The sequence below is a fragment of the Zea mays genome, chromosome 2 (genome assembly GCF_902167145.1).
Source record: "Zea mays cultivar B73 chromosome 2, Zm-B73-REFERENCE-NAM-5.0, whole genome shotgun sequence".
Lineage (NCBI taxonomy): Eukaryota > Viridiplantae > Streptophyta > Magnoliopsida > Poales > Poaceae > Zea > Zea mays.
This window is the reverse complement of record NC_050097.1, coordinates 223,111,839-223,129,348: the sequence shown is the minus strand read 5'-3', so window position 1 is coordinate 223,129,348 and position 17,510 is coordinate 223,111,839. Positions and strand designations below refer to the sequence as shown.

Below are 17,510 nucleotides of genomic sequence, written 5' to 3'. Positions count from 1 at the left end.
TAATTGGGATACGGAAAGCAAATTGTAATCTAAAGAATCTACTAGAAAAACATTGGAAATGGTATGGTCAGGTGATATAGCAATTTTACCCAATTGTCACACCCGGTTTTAGAAGGCAAACCGAATGCGAACCATGTACGTGCCAGGATCAGTTATTCACGTACACAGCAGTTACATAATATGGACATCATCACACAGTGCTCAAAATAGTATTAATAAGGGAAATAGTCGATTACATCATACGTCTGAGACGTCCATATAGTTCTTACAATAAATCAAAGTGCGGAAAAGAAACGTAGATAACGCGGCCTTCACAGGCAGCCGACTGGGGGTTGCCGCTAACCCACACCTAGAACTCGTCGTAGTCTTGGAACTCCTGGAAGTCTCCTTCCACAGCTTAATCTTCGCCTGAGCAGTGGTTGCAATGCTGACAACCTGGGGGGGGGTTTGGTGTGTAGAGCAAGGGTGAGTACACATCAACATACTCAGCAAGTATCCTGTTTGGCTGTAGTGGACTAGCTTTATGTGGGGATAAGTCAAGCAGTTGCTTTTAGTTGGTCAGATTATTATTTACTAGTAGAAAGCCAAGTTTTAGCATTAACCCAAGTTATTAACCCGATGTACCCTTTCCAAACGGAAAGAATACCACTTACCAGCACCATAGTCATAACCAAAACCATCAATCTCATTGCCACCTATAAACCAAAAGGTCTCTTATCAAGTACCACTAATCACTGGAGCTCCCTTGGCCGCTCATAACCGCGAGCACGGCTGATATATCAGTTTCATAACACTCTGCAGAGGTTGTGCACTTTACCCACAAGCCGTGATTCCCTCTTGCCTCGGGCCGATCAAACCCTTAAACACTACCAAGGTGAATAGGCAGGGTTTCACTACGTAGCCTTTACAAAGATTCCCCGGGGCTGTAGCCACCCGTTAGGTTTCCTAAATGCACCGCACTCCTCCCCAAGGGGCGAACCCAAACTTGGCAGAGCGAGCCACATACACCGAGCCCCATTGACGGCACGACGGCTAAGTGAACTACATCCCGGATCCTCTAATTATTCAGCTAAGGGCACCCCATTCCACCCTCATGGTTGCACTGTTTTCCCGGGCGGTCATCCATAGAACAGGTCCTTACGGAGAGGCACTCGAGAAACCGCTCGAGTCCCCTTAAATGCCACAAGTATAATCATAAATAAGAACGGGAAAACAGCGTATCATAGATAACCACATCATGTTCATTGATTAGAGTTGAGCAATAGCATAAAGCTAAACAGTAATAATCCAACCCAGATAGGTAAACAAGGACATGGATAACAAAAGCTAGTCAATCCTTAGGCATAAATGTGTAAGCGGGAGGTGAATTAAATAATGAATAGGACAGAGATAGGTCAAAGGACACTTGCCTCCACCAACCGACTGCTGCTCAGGGGCTTCTCCTGCGAATTCCTCGGGCTCTTCGACCGGATCGTTCTCTATGCGAGCGCAAACATACATACATCCATCCACATATTTAATACAAAAGAACAATACACCATACAAGGGAACAAATAAAGTGAGTATGCATCAAGTATGACATTCGATATCGCATTTGTTATGGTTAGAAAGAAACGGGAAAGGGTCTCGCAGGGGGTTAAATCTTATGCACTAACGATCAATTACAATTGGTTCTTAACAAGAGAATTCTGTTATATGCACTAATGGAAACCTATTCATTTTAAGTTGATCAACATCGCACGAGATAAACAATTAGCTACATGAATCAATTAGTATAACGGAATTTTAAATTAAACTTCCTATTTCAATAACACGAACAATGATTAGCCTACCTAAAATAAAATAGCTATGAGCACAGAAAGTAAATAAAATAAAAAAAATAAAAAAACAGAGGGGGGGGGTTGAACCGGCCCTAGGGGCGGTTGAACCGGCCGGCTGGGCGGCCGAGCACGCAGGGCGGGGGCGCGGCCGGGCGGGCGGCCAGGGCGCGGCTGGGGGCGGCCAGGGCCGGCTGGGGGCGCGGCCGGGGGCGGCCAGGGCGAGCCGGGCGGCCAGGGCGAGCCGGCCATGGCGGCGGCCATGGCGCCGAGCGGCGAGGGGAAAGGGGAGGGGGGGATGGGGGAGGGAGGAGAGGGGGAGGGGGCCTCACCGGGGACGGGGACGGGGCGGGGCGGCCGAGCGGGGCGGCCGATCGGCGACGGGGCAGGGGCGGCGCTAGGGCAGGGGGTAGGGGCGGCGGCGGCTTAGGGTGAGGGAGAGAAAATGAGAGGAAATGAGAGGGAGGGAGAAAGAATTTGGGGAAAAAGGGGAGGTGGGGGGGGGGCGGTTGGGCCTTTTGGGCCCAAGGGGGGGGCGCCAGGGGCGGCTGGGCCGGCCGGGGTCGGCCCACGGCGCGGGAGAGAGAGAGAAAAAGAGGAGAGAGAAAGAGAGAGAGAAAAAAAAGAAAGAAAAGATCTTCTCCTCATTTTCGAAATCCGATCCTTCTACATGAATGCATTTGCACTTTCAAAGCAATCAAAAGAAATGCAAGGTTCGGCATGGTGCATCAAACAACATAAAGTATTTAAGGTTTTTCTTACACGGGAATTCCAAACCGAATCCCGCTAGAACTTTGGAAAAGGTCAAGGTTTAGCGAAGGGAAAAAGAAAAAGAAAAGGTAACGCCCGAATTTGGCGAGTAAAGAAAAGAAAAAATTCAACTGCAAAATTCGGGGCGTTACAAACCTATCCCCCTTAAAAGAATCTCGCCCTCGAGATTCAGGGCTGGCTAGCAAAGAGCTCTGGGTACTTGGCCATCAGATCATCTTCACGCTCCCAGGTTGCTTCTTCCTCAGAGTGGTGATTCCATCTGACTTTGCACATTCTGATGGTCTTCCTCCGGGTGACTCTATCTGCAATCTCAAGGATCTGAGCTGGCTTCTCAACGTAGGTCAAGTCCTCCTGGACTTCCAGACCTTCCACTGGCAACTGCTCTTCTGGCACACGCAAGCACTTCTTCAACTGAGACACATGAAAGACATCATGCACAGCGGACAAATTCTCTGGCAAACTGAGCTGATAGGCCACTTCTCCACGTCTTGCAAGAATCTGATACGGACCGATGTAGCGGGGTGCTAGCTTGCCTTTCACTCCGAATCTTCTGACTCCTCTGATCGGTGACACTTTCAGATAAACAAAGTCTCCGACTTCGAAACTCAGCTCTCTTCTTCTGGTGTCTGCATAGCTTCGCTGCCTCGATTGCGCTATCTTCAGATTCTCTCGAACCATCTTGATGTTCTCTTCGGCTTCAAGCAGAATGTCTGGCCCAAACACTTGCTTTTCTCCAGGCTGATCCCATTGCAACGGAGTTCTACAACTCCTTCCATAAAGCGCTTGAAATGGTGACATCTTCAAACTGGCCTGGTAACTGTTGTTATAGGAAAACTCTGCATAGGGCAATCGCTTGTCCCATCCGGACTGATCTTGCAACGCACAGGCTCTCAACATATCTTCAAGAATTTGATTGGTCCTTTCGGTCTGGCCATCTGTCTGCGGGTGATAAGCTGAACTGAAATTCAGATGCGTGCCCAAGGCTTCATGCAACTGCTGCCAGAAATGAGAGGTGAACTGCGTTCCTCTGTCTGACACTATCTTCTTTGACACACCATGAAGACAAACGATCCGAGACATATACAACTCTGCCAATACTGCACTGTTGTAGCTGGTCTTGACAGGTATGAAGTGGGCTGACTTGGTCAAGCGGTCCACTACTACCCAAATGGAATCGTAGCCGGCTCGAGTGCGAGGCAATCCGACTTTGAAATCCATACCAATTTCATCCCATTTCCACTGAGGGATCTGCAACGGTTGCAACAATCCAGCAGGTCTCTGGTGTTCTGCCTTAATTCTTCGACAACTATCACACATAGCCACATGCTCTGCGATTTCCCTCTTCATTCCGTACCACCAGAATTTCTTCTTCAGATCCTGATACATCTTCTCACTGCCAGGGTGAATCGAATAAGCTGTCTCGTGAGCTTCCTTGAGGATCAACTCTCGAATAGACTGGACATTGGGAACACATAAGCGGTCTTTGAACCATATCACGCCTTCTGCATCTTCTCGAAAATCTTTGCCTTTGCCTTCTAGAATCAGTCGCCGGATCTCACTGATTTTCTCATCATTCTTCTGCGCTTCTTTGATTTCGCGCTCCAAGGTAGGTTCCAACTCAACTGTGACTCCTCGCGAATTGTTCAGAAATCCGAGACTCAACCTGTCAAACTCCTTGGCCAACTCATAAGGCATCGGACGAGCAACCATCAGATTGACTTGACTCTTTCTGCTCAAAGCATCTGCCACTACGTTTGCTTTGCCTGGATGGTAATGGATCTCCAACTCATAATCTTTGATCAACTCTAACCATCTTCGTTGCCTCATGTTCAACTCTGACTGAGTGAATATGTACTTCAGACTCTTATGGTCTGTGTAAACATCGCATTTCTGTCCATACAGATAGTGCCTCCATGACTTCAGCGCGTGAACCACTGCTGCCAACTCTAGATCATGGATTGGGTAGTTCTTCTCATGAACCTTCAACTGTCGGGACGAGTAAGCCACAACTCTTCCCTCTTGCATCAACACACATCCCAAACCTGTGTAGCAAGCATCACAATACACCGAGAAGGGCTTGTGCACATCAGGCAAGACTAAGACAGGCGCTGTAGTCAACTTCTCTTTCAGCGCTTCAAAGGCCTCTTGGCATTTCTGGGTCCACTTGAACTCAACTTTGTTGCCTAGCAACGCTGTCATTGGTTTCGCAATCTTCGAAAACCCTTCAATGAATCGCCGATAATATCCGGCCATTCCAATGAAACTCTTGATTCCTCGGGCATCTGTTGGCGCTTTCCAGTTCAGAATGTCTGCCACTTTCTTCGGATCCACAGCCAATCCTTCCTTGTTGATTATGTGACCCAAGAACAGGACTTCATTGATCCAGAACTCACACTTGCTCAACTTTGCATACAACTGGTGCTCTCGCAATCTCTGCAATACCATCCTCAAATGATCTGCATGCTCTTCTTCACTTTGAGAATAAACCAGAATGTCATCAATGAATACCACCACAAACTTATCAAGGTAATCCATGAATACACTGTTCATCAAGTTCATAAAGAATGCTGGCGCATTGGTCAAACCAAAAGACATCACTGTGAACTCGTACAAACCATACTTGGAAATGAATGCCGTCTTCGGAATGTCCGAAGGTCGGATCCTGAGCTGATGATAACCTGACCTCAGATCAATCTTGGAGAACACACTGGCTCCTCTCAACTGGTCGAACAGATCTTCTATTCTGGGCAAGGGATACTTGTTCTTGATCGTGACTTCATTCAAAGCTCGGTAATCGATACACATCCTCTTGGTGCCATCTTTCTTTTCCACGAACAAGACAGGGGCGGCCCAAGGCGAGGTGCTTGGCCGAATGTAACCTTTCTCTGACAGCTCATCAATTTGCTTCTTAAGTTCATCTAACTCTGGTCCAGATATTCTGTAAGCTCTCTTGAAGATAGGGGCGGTTCCAGGAAGAAGCTCTATGGCAAACTCAACTTTCCGCTCTGGTGGCATACCCGGTAAGTCCTTTGGAAACACATCTGGGAACTCGGACACAACCTTGATACTCTCGATCGGGTCTGCTTCACTGCTATCAACAGCCATCTGATAACAACTTCCTTTCTTTGGCTCAGGCGGGACTAACTCGGTCACCACTTCCTCTCCTAGTAAGGACACCAACTTGATTGTCCTTTTATCACAACTGATAACTGCCTGATACTTATCTAGCCAATTCATCCCTAGGATGACATCTATTCCCTGAGTACCCATTACTATAAGGTTGGCGGGAAACGCTATCCCCCTTATTTCCACACTTATATTCAAACAAATGCTATCGGCTCGAATTCTACCACCGGCTGAGTCAATTTGAATGGGGGTTGACATGGTAGAAATTGGAAGATTATGTGCTTCTACCCATGATGCAGTAATGAAAGAATGCGTTGCTCCAGTATCAAATAACACTTCTGCAATATGGGAGTCGACTGGGAACATACCTACTATCATGCCGGGGGTCTCCTGAACTGCTTCAGCTTCCAAGTGGTTCAATCTTCCATGATTATAGCGCGGCTGAGAGCGGTTGCCTGCTCCAGGCTGAGGCACATTCTGCTTCGCTGGGGCATTGGGGCCTGACTGCTGCTGGGCTGCCTTCTTCGGGCATTGCATCACCCAATGGCCCTGCTCTCCATAGTGGAAACATGCCCTGTTTCCAACTTGAGCTGGTGCTGCCTGACTGTTCTGCTGATTTGCTGGGGCAGGAAGGCGAGGTGCCTGCTGATTCTGCCTCGGAAACTGACCTCCTGACTGGTTGCTCTGACGGTTCTGGTACTGGTGCTGAGGATACTGCCTTTGGAACTGCTGATGCTGCTGAGGTGGACGCTGGTTCTACCTGAACTGCTGAGGTTGATTGCCTGAAAAACGAGGGCGGCTGCTGCTTCCAGGCTGGGGTCCACTGATCTTGCGCTTACGATCTTCCATTTCCTTACGCTTTCTCTCCGTCATGATTGCTCTGTCAATCAGGTGCTGGAATGTCGGGAAGGTGTGATTCATCAGCTGATACTGTAGAGGGTCAACCAAGCCTCTCAGGAAACGGTACTGTCGCTTGGCGTCGGTGTTGACATCTTCAGGAGCATAACGAGACAACTGCAGAAATCTGTCCTGGTACTCACTGACAGACGATGGCCCTTGCTTGAGGGCCAGGAACTCCTCCTTCTTCACTGTCATCAGACCTGCAGGAACATGGTACTGACGAAAGCTACCTCTGAATTCTTCCCAGGTGATGGTGTCGGGGTTGGCATGGGTGGCGAGGTAAGACTCCCACCATGACTGGGCTGCTCCTCTCAACAGACGGGGACCATACAAGACTTTCTCCCTGTCATCGCACTGAGCGGTATGCAACTCCCGCTCCACAGTGCGCAGCCAATCTTCAGCATCCATGGGGTCAGAAGAGTGAGCAAACGTTGGTGGATGACCTCTCATGAATTCAGCACGCTTGTCTCTGGGCATCTGAGGCATCTGAGGCTGGGGTGGTGCTTGCTGCTGCTGCTGCTACTGCTGCTGCTGAATGGCGGCCAAAGTCTGACCGATGGCTTGAACTGCCTGAGTCTGCATCAGAAACATCTGCTCGATGGACATCGGGGGCGGGGGCGGCAGCTGCTGCTGCTGAGGCGCCTCCTCCTGTTGACCGGCTTGCTCCTGCTGAGCACGCCTTCCTCCTCTACGCCTGTTCTCTGACATCTGCAGAATGCAACCACACATCAGAACTGATCTGGCAAATCTTGCAGCATAAGGAAAGAGAATAGAATTCTTCAACAGCACTGGGCAGGTGAGCATCTTCACTGATCTCCAACACAGACCACACAACTTCTCAGATAAAGAGGAAAGTGGAATAAAAGGTTTCCCAACTATATAACTAACTTTATTACCATAATAGGTGAACCAAAATGCAGGGGATACCCACACTCTGGTGACAATCATTACAAAGATCCAAACCAAACAAAGTTCATCATGACAAACATAAATGCACAGGATATAGCAAACTACCCTGTCTAACTAAGACTAACTAAGACCGAGATTAATGCTAAGACTGAAGCTTCTATGTATATATTTCGTATTAATTACAAGATCCAACTCTAACGATCTATGGTTCTAGAGTTATCTTGGTCTTGCAGTCGGGATTGCCATAAGACTGGTGTCCACGCTGAGGTGAGCGGTACGGGTGCTGAGTCCCGACGGGAGCGGGGGAACCACCATCCAAATAACGACGTTCCGCGCGCTCAGCCCGCAGCAGGGCGATCTCAGCACGAGCCCTACTCAGCTCGTCTAATGCATGGTCCAGCTCCGTGTTTAGCACGGCGGCTAGGTTGACTGTGCTGCTCAACCTAGGATTGCCCTCACCGACAGGTGAGACAATCACGCCTCCTGTGCTGCCAGATGGACGGCGGGGGTAATACTTCAGGTCAAGACCGTCAGCTGCCCCACCGAAAACCGAGCAGTAGTGCGAAAGCGCACGCCGTGCAGCATCTTGCATGGCTGCCTCAGCTGAGTCCCGTTCAGAGATAGAATAGTGCTCTGAGCAGGCCTCTGCACCCTGGAGACTGTCCTCCGGGCAGCGCACCAAGCAAGTCGCCTCCCAGCGGTCCGGGTAGACCCCGCGACTATGCTGGTAGACCACACAGCGATACTCGACGGACCAAGTATGCCGGTCAAATGCCCGACGTAGCAGGGTGTCGAGCGCATCGTGGAAGTGACACCCGCGAGCAGCGTCGCGAGTGATGGGTCGAGCAACCCATCCTTCCGGCTCAGGGTTAGCAGAGAAGTCGGTGTCGTGGCTCGAGCTGTCGTCGCCATCTCCGTCGTCTGGGTCTCCTCCAGCAGCTACTCCAGAAGCTGGGGCGCCCAGTGGTGGTGCAGGGGGCGGCTCCAGAGGAAGCACAGGGGAGCAGCTCCTCACAAACTCTATCTCCTGTTGGAGCGAGAAGGAAGAGCTCTGCTGCTCCTGTCGTCGACGCTCCTGCTCCTCACGCAGGCGGTGGTGTAGTCTCTCCAAGTGGCTGGACTGTCCGGCCACGGGACGGCGAAGCGGACGCTCAGCAAGGCGGGAGGGTAAGAAGGGGATGACTGACTTTCGTGCAGTGTGTCTAAGTCGAGCCATCTACAAAAGACATCGCAAGCAAAAGGGTGAGAACAGAATTAATATGACCAGCAAGGTATGATATATAGTAGAACATAGGTTTGGTCGGTAGGACCAACTTTTGAAGAGATATCAAAGTCAAGGCAGAGACAGAGGTCTATAGTCCTTAGAACGACCATTCTACTCTAGGTTAGCGGTCCTACAGTCAGCACGGCTCTGATACCACTTATGTCACACCCGGTTTTAGAAGGCAAACTGAATGCGAACCATGTACGTGCCAGGATCAGTTATTCACGTACACAGCAGTTACATAATATGGACATCATCACACAGTGCTCAAAATAGTATTAATAAGGGAAATAGTCGATTACATCATACGTCTGAGACGTCCATATAGTTCTTACAATAAATCAAAGTGCGGAAAAGAAACGTAGATAACGCGGCCTTCACAGGCAGCCGACTGGGGGTTGCCGCTAACCCACACCTAGAACTCGTCGTAGTCTTGGAACTCCTGGAAGTCTCCTTCCACAGCTTCATCTTCGCCTGAGCAGTGGTTGCAATGCTGACAACCTGGGGGGGGTTTGGTGTGTAGAGCAAGGGTGAGTACACATCAACATACTCAGCAAGTATCCTGTTTGGCTGTAGTGGACTAGCTTTATGTGGGGATAAGTCAAGCAGTTGCTTTTAGTTGGTCAGATTATTATTTACTAGTAGAAAGCCAAGTTTTAGCATTAACCCAAGTTATTAACCCGATGTACCCTTTCCAAACGGAAAGAATACCACTTACCAGCACCATAGTCATAACCAAAACCATCAATCTCATTGCCACCTGTAAACCAAAAGGTCTCTTATCAAGTACCACTAATCACTGGAGCTCCCTTGGCCGCTCATAACCGCGAGCACGGCTGATATATAAGTTTCATAACACTCTGCAGAGGTTGTGCACTTTACCCACAAGCCGTGATTCCCTCTTGCCTCGGGCCGATCAAACCCTTAAACACTACCAAGGTGAATAGGCAGGGTTTCACTACGTAGCCTTTACAAAGATTCCCCGGGGCTGTAGCCACCCGTTAGGTTTCCTAAATGCACCGCACTCCTCCCCAAGGGGCGAACCCAAACTTGGCAGAGCGAGCCGCATACACCGAGCCCCATTGACGGCACAACGGCTAAGTGAACTACATCCCGGATCCTCTAATTATTCAGCTAAGGGCACCCCATTCCACCCTCATGGTTGCACTGTTTTCCCGGGCGGTCATCCATAGAACAGGTCCTTACGGAGAGGCACTCGAGAAACCGCTCGAGTCCCCTTAAATGCCACAAGTATAATCATAAATAAGAACGGGAAAACAGCGTATCATAGATAACCACATCATGTTCATTGATTAGAGTTGAGCAATAGCATAAAGCTAAACAGTAATAATCCAACCCAGATAGGTAAACAAGGACATGGATAACAAAAGCTAGTCAATCCTTAGGCATAAATGTGTAAGCGGGAGGTGAATTAAATAATGAATAGGACAGAGATAGGTCAAAGGACACTTGCCTCCACCAACCGACTGCTGCTCAGGGGCTTCTCCTGCGAATTCCTCGGGCTCTTCGACCGGATCGTTCTCTATGCGAGCGCAAACATACATACATCCATCCACATATTTAATACAAAAGAACAGTACACCATACAAGGGAACAAATAAAGTGAGTATGCATCAAGTATGACATTCGATATCGCATTTGTTATGGTTAGAAAGAAACGGGAAAGGGTCTCGCAGGGGGTTAAATCTTATGCACTAACGATCAATTACAATTGGTTCTTAACAAGAGAATTCTGTTATATGCACTAATGGAAACCTATTCATTTTAAGTTGATCAACATCGCACGAGATAAACAATTAGCTACATGAATCAATTAGTATAACGGAATTTTAAATTAAACTTCCTATTTCAATAACACGAACAATGATTAGCCTACCTAAAATAAAATAGCTATGAGCACAGAAAGTAAATAAAATAAAAAAAATAAAAAAACAGAGGGGGGGGGGGTTGAACCGGCCCTAGGGGCGGTTGAACCGGCCGGCTGGGCGGCCGAGCACGCAGGGCGGGGGCGCGGCCGGGCGGGCGGCCAGGGCGCGGCTGGGGGCGGCCAGGGCGCGGCTGGGGGCGGCCAGGGGCGGCTGGGGGCGCGGCCGGGGCCGGCTGGGGGCGCGGCCGGGGGCGGCCAGGGCGAGCCGGGCGGCCAGGGCGAGCCGGGCGGCCAGGGCGAGCCGGGCGGCCAGGGCGAGCCGGCCATGGCGGCGGCCATGGCGCCGAGCGGCGAGGGGAAAGGGGAGGGGGGGATGGGGGAGGGAGGAGAGGGGGAGGGGGCCTCACCGGGGACGGGGACGGGGCGGGGCGGCCGAGCGAGGCGGCCGAGCGGGGCGGCCGATCGGCGACGGGGCAGGGGCGGCGCTAGGGCAGGGGGTAGGGGCGGCGGCGGCTTAGGGTGAGGGAGAGAAAATGAGAGAAAATGAGAGGGAGGTAGAAAGAATTTGGGGAAAAAGGGGAGGTGGGGGGCGGTTGGGCCTTTTGGGCCCAAGGGGGGGGCGCCAGGGGCGGCTGGGCCGGCCGGGGTCGGCCCACGGCGCGGGAGAGAGAGAGAAAAAGAGGAGAGAGAAAGAGAGAGAGAAAAAAAAGAAAGAAAAGATCTTCTCCTCATTTTCGAAATCCGATCCTTCTACATGAATGCATTTGCACTTTCAAAGCAATCAAAAGAAATGCAAGGTTCGGCATGGTGCATCAAACAACATAAAGTATTTAAGGTTTTTCTTACACGGGAATTCCAAACCGAATCCCGCTAGAACTTTGGAAAAGGTCAAGGTTTAGCGAAGGGAAAAAGAAAAAGAAAAGGTAACGCCCGAATTTGGCGAGTAAAGAAAAGAAAAAATTCAACTGCAAAATTCGGGGCGTTACACCAATCCTTTGACCAAACCTTGATTTCCATCCCCGAATGTGATAGCTCGTTGGGGATCTTGGTTTTTCTCATATGAGGAGAACATCTTCTTCTCCCCTGTCATATGGTTTGTGCACCCGCTGTCGAGTATCCAACTTGAGCCCCCGGATGCATAAACCTACAAAACAAATTTAGTTCTTGACTTTAGGTACCCAAACTGTTTTGGGTCCTTTGGCATTAGAAACAAGAACTTTGGGTACCCAAACACAAGTCTTTGACCCCTTGTGTTTGCCCCCAACAAACTTGGCAACGACCTTGCCGGATTTGTTAGTAAGCACATAAGAAGCATCAAAAGTTTTAAAAGAAATGGCATGATCATTTGATGCATTAGAAGTTTTCTTTCTAGGTAACTTAGCACGGGTTGGTTGCCTAGAGCTAGATGTCTCACCCTTATACATAAAAGCATGATTAGGGCCAGAGTGAGACTTCCTGGAATGAATTCTCCTAATTTTGTTCTTGGGATAACCGGCAGGGTACAAAATGTAACCCTCGTTATCCTGAGGCATGGGAGCCTTGCCCTTAACAAAGTTAGACAAATTTTTAGGAGGGGCATTAAGTTTGACATTGTCTCCCCTTTGGAAGCCAATGCCATCCTTAATGCCAGGGCGTCTCCCATTATAAAGCATGCTACGAGCAAATTTAAATTTCTCATTTTCTAAGTTGTGCTCGGCAATTTTAGCATCTAGTTTAGCTATGTGATCATTTTGTTGCTTAATTAAAATCATGTGATCATGAATAGCATCAACATCAATATCTCTACATCTAGTACAAATAGTAACATGCTCAATGGTAGATGTAGAGGTTTTGCAAGAATTAAGTTCAACGATCTTAGCACGAAGTATATCATTCTTATCTCTAAGATCGGCAATTGTAACTTTGCAAACATCAAAATCTTTAGCCTTAGCAATCAAATTTTCATTCTCTAATCTAAGGCTAGCAAGAGAAATGTTTAATTCTTCAATCCTAGCAAGCAAATCATCATTATTATCTCTAGGATTGGGAATTGAAGCATTACAAACATGAGAATCAACCTTAGCATTTAAACTAGCATTTTCATTTCTAAGGTTGTCAATCATCTCACGGCAAGTGCTTAGCTCACTAGATAATTTTTCACATTTTTCTACTTCTAGAGCATAAGCCTTTTTAACCTTAACATGTTTCTTGTTTTCTTTAATTAGACAATCCTCTTGGGAGTCCAAAAGGTCATCCTTTTCATGAATAGCACTAATCAATTCATTTAATTTTTCTTTTTGCTCCATGTTAAGATTGGCAAAGAGAACACGCAAATTATCCTCTTCATCACTAGCATTATCGTCACTAGAAGATTCATATTTAGTGGAGGAGTTAGATTTAACCTTCTTCCGTTTGCCGTCCTTTGCCATGAGGCACTTGTGGCCGACGTTGGGGAAGAGGAGTCCCTTGGTGACGGCGATGTTGGCGGCGTCCTCGTCGTCGGAGGAGTCGCTTGAGCTTTCGTCGGAGTCCCACTCCCGACAAACATGGGCATCACCGCCCTTCTTCTTGTAGTACCTCTTCTTCTCCTTTCGCCTCCCCTTCTTGTCGTCGCCTCGGTCACTGTCACTAGATATAGGACATTTAGCAATAAAATGACCGGGCTTACCACACTTGTAGCAAACCTTCTTGGAGCGGGACTTGTAATCCTTCCCCCTCCTTTGTTTGAGGATTTGGCGGAAGCTCTTGATGACGAGAGCCATCTCCTCATTGTCAAGCTTGGAGGCGTCGATTGGTTGTCTACTTGGTGTAGACTCCTCCTTCTTGTCCTCCGTCGCCTTGAATGCGACGGGTTGTGCCTCGGATGTAGATGGATCATCAAGCTCGTTGATCTTCCTCGAGCCTTCGATCATGCACTCAAAACTTACAAAATTCCCGATAACTTCCTCGGGGGTCATTTTAGTATATCTAGGATTACCACGAATTAATTGAACTTGAGTGGGGTTAAGGAAAATGAGAGATCTTAGAATAACCTTAACCATTTCGTGGTCGTCCCACTTGACGCTCCCGAGGTTGCGCACTTGGTTCACCAAAGTCTTGAGCCGGTTGTACATGTGTTGTGGCTCTTCCCCTTTGCGAAGCCGGAACCGACCGAGCTCCCACTCGATCGTTTCCCGCTTGGTGATCTTGGTGAGCTCATCTCCTTCGTGCGCGGTTTTGAGCACATCCCAAACCTCCTTGGCGCTCTTCAACCCTTGAACTTTGTTATACTCCTCTCTACTTAAAGAGGCGAGGAGTATTGTTGTCGCTTGAGAGTTGAAGTGCTCGATTTGGGCCACCTCATCCTCATCATAGTTCTCATCCCCTACGGACGGTACCTGTGCACCAAACTCAACAACATCCCATATACTTTTGTGGAGCGAGGTTAGATGAAATCGCATTAAATCGCTCCACCTAGCATAATCTTCACCATCGAAAGTTGGTGGTTTGCCTAATGGGACGGAAAGTAAAGGTGCATTCTTAGAAATGCGAGGGTAATGTAGGGGGATCTTACTAAACTTCTTACGCTCTTGGCGTTTAGAAGTTACGGAGGGCGCATCGGAGTCGGAGGTCGATGTTGATGAAGTGTCGGTCTCGTAGTAGACCACTTTCCTCATCCTTTTGTGCTTGTCCCCTCTCCGATGTGGCTTGTGGGAGGAAGATCTCTCCTTCTTTTCTTTGTGGTGCGAAGAAGATTTCTTCTCCTTCCCTTTGTTGGAGGAGATCTTCTTCTTCTCCTTCCTCTTGGTGCGGGACTCTTCCGATGAAGTGCTCCCGTGGCTTGTAGTGGGCTTTTCGCCGGTCTCCATCTCCTTCTTGGCGTGATCTCCCGACATCACTTCGAGCGGTTAGGCTCTAATGAAGCACCGGGCTCCGATACCAATTGATAGTCGCCTAGAGGGGGGGGGGGGTGAATATGGCGAAACTGAAATTCTCAAAATATAAACACAACTACAAGCCGGGTTAGCGTTAGTAATAAAGAAACGAGTCCGCGAGAGAGGGTGAAAAACAAATCCCAAGCAAATAAGCAAGTGAGACACGGAGATTTGTTTTACCGAGGTTCGGTTCTCTCAAACCTACTCCCCGTTGAGGAGGCCACAAAGGCCGGGTCTCTTTCAACCCTTCCCTCTCTCAAACGATCCACGGATCGAGTGAGCTTTCTCTTCTCAATCACTTGGAACACAAAGTTCCCACAAGGACCACCACAAGTTTGGTGTCTCTTGCCTTAATTACAAGTGAGTTTGATCGCAATGAGAGAATCAAGAAAGAAGAAAGCAATCCAAGCGCAAGAGCTCGAAAGAACACAAGCAAATCTCTCTCTCTAATCACTATGACGTTGTGTGGAATTCGGAGAGGATTTGATCTCTTTGGTGTGTCTAGAATTGAATGCTAGAGCTCTTGTAGTAGTTGGGAAGTGGAAAACTTGGATGCAATGAATGGTGGGGTGGTTGGGGTATTTATAGCCCCAACCACCAAATGTGGCCGTTGGGAGCCTGTCTGTTCGATGGCGCACCGGACAGTCCGGTGCACATCGGACAGTCCGGTGCCCCCTGCCACGTCATCACTGCCGTTGGATTCTGACCGTTGGAGCTTCTGACTTGTGGGCCCGCCTGGGTGTCCGGTGCACACCGGACATGCACTGTTCCTTGTCCGGTGTGTCGGAGTGGGCGCGCCTGACATCTGCGTCTGCGCGCATTAAATGCGCGGCAGAGAGCCGTTGGCGCGGAGATAGCCGTTGCTTCGGAGTCGCACCGGACAGTCCGGTGCACACCGGACAGTTCGGTGAATTTTAGCGGACTAGCCGTTAGAGTTTCCCGAAGCTGGCGAGTTCCTGAGGCCGACCTCCCTTCGCGCACCGGACACTGTCCGGTGTACACCGGACAGTCCGGTGAATTATAGCGGAGTTGCCTCCGGAAATTCCCGAAGGTGGCAAGTTGTCGTTGGAGTCCTCTGGTGCACCGGACACTGTCCGGTGGTGCACCGGACACTGTCCGGTGTACACCGGACAGTCCGGTGCTCCCAGACCAGAGGGCCTTCGGTTCCCACTTTGCTCCTTTGTTGAATCCAAGACTTGGTCTTTTTATTGGCTGAGTGTGAACCTTTTACACCTGTATAATCTATACACTTGGGCAAACTAGTTAGTCCAATTGTTTGTGTTGGGCAATTCAACCACCAAAATTATATAGGAACTAGGTGTAAGCCTAATTCCCTTTCAGGGGGTGAATAGGGCGAAACTAAAATTCTCAAAAATAATCACAACTACAAGCCGGTTTAGCGTTAGAAATATAATCGAGTCCGCGAGAGAGGGTGAAAAACAAATCGCAAGCGAATAAGGAGTGTGACACGTGGATTTGTTTTACCGAGGTTCGGTTCTTGCAAACCTACTCCCCGTTGAGGTGGTCACAAAGACCGGGTCTCTTTCAACCCTTTCCCTCTCTCAAACGGTCCCTCGGACCGAGTGAGCTTTCTCTTATCAAATGCTTGGAACACAAAGTTCCCACAAGGACCACCACAAGATTGGTGTCTCTTGCCTCAATTACAAATGAGTTTGATCGCAATAAAGAATCAAGAAAGAAGAAAGCAATCCAAGCGCAAGAGCTCGAAAGAACACAAGCAAATCTCTCTCTAAGCACTAGGGCGTTGTGTGGAATTTGGGAGAGGATTTGATCTCTTGAGTGTGTCTAGAATTGAATGCCTAGCTCTTGTAAGTGGTTGGAAGTGTGAAAACTTGGATGACTTGAATGTGGGGTGGTTGGGGTTATTTATAGCCCCAACCACCAAACTAGCCGTTTGGTGGGGCTGTCTGTCGCATGGTGCACCGGATAGTCCAGTGCACACCGGACATGTCCGGTGCGCCAGCCACGTCACCAAAGCCGTTGGGTTCCGACCGTTGGAGCTCTGTCTTCTGGGCCCGCCTGGATGTCCGGTGGCGCACCGGACATGCACTGTAGACTGTCCGGTGCGCCAACATGGGCGTGTCTGACTTCTGCGCGCGCTGGCGCGCATTCAATGCGCTGCAGGTAGCCGTTGGCGCTGAAGTATCCGTTGCTTCGATGTCACACCGGACATGTCAAGTATAGCAACACACAATTACGATTATGATCTTATATAAAGACACACTACATAAAGATACCAACCGATACACAATTACGATTATGATCTTATATAAAAAAACGACCTTTTCAACCTTGAGCATATTATTCCGAAACACAATTATGATTATGATCTTATATAAATAGAGACTGTTCTAATCTTTTATTTATTTTACATAACAAGAAAAGAATCACGCTCTGTAGGATTTGAACCTACGACATTGGGTTTTGGAGACCCACGTTCTACCGAACTGAACTAAGAGCGCTTTCTTACGACAGGAGATAAAGCAGTAAAGAAAAGGATGATTTTTGTACCGCATGCATATAGCAAAATTAAACTCTTAATTTTGTCCAATTTGAATCGATCTCAATTGATCCCTCGTTACTGCCCATAGGAGAAGTAATAGGTAGGGATGACTGGATTTGAACCCGTTACATTTTGTACCCAAAACAAACGCGCTACCAAGCTGCGCTACATCCCTTTTCCAAATTGTTGTACAGTGTCATTGTACAAAAAAAAACCCTGTCTTGTTTTCCACATCGTAATTTTATCCTCCATCTATATACAACTTTCTTGTCATTTCTTCTTTTTGGTTTCATATAATAAATGATATACATCAGAAACCCAACCTAACCTTTACGTATTCGTTTCCTTATAACATCACTCTTTTTAGTGCTCTTTTTATTACTACTCGATTTATTCTGTATAGATTAGTCTATATGTC

The 17,510-nt window shown here is 48.5% G+C and overlaps 1 non-coding gene across 1 annotated transcript; it reads right to left on the bottom strand.

Annotated features, from left to right (window-relative positions):
- Nucleotides 1-16,977: 16,977 nt before the first annotated feature.
- TRNAW-CCA (transfer RNA tryptophan (anticodon CCA)) lies at nt 16,978-17,051 on the bottom strand. Its single transcript has one exon. It is a non-coding gene; the product is annotated as a tRNA-Trp (tRNA).
- Between the last annotated feature and the right edge of the window lie 459 nt (nt 17,052-17,510).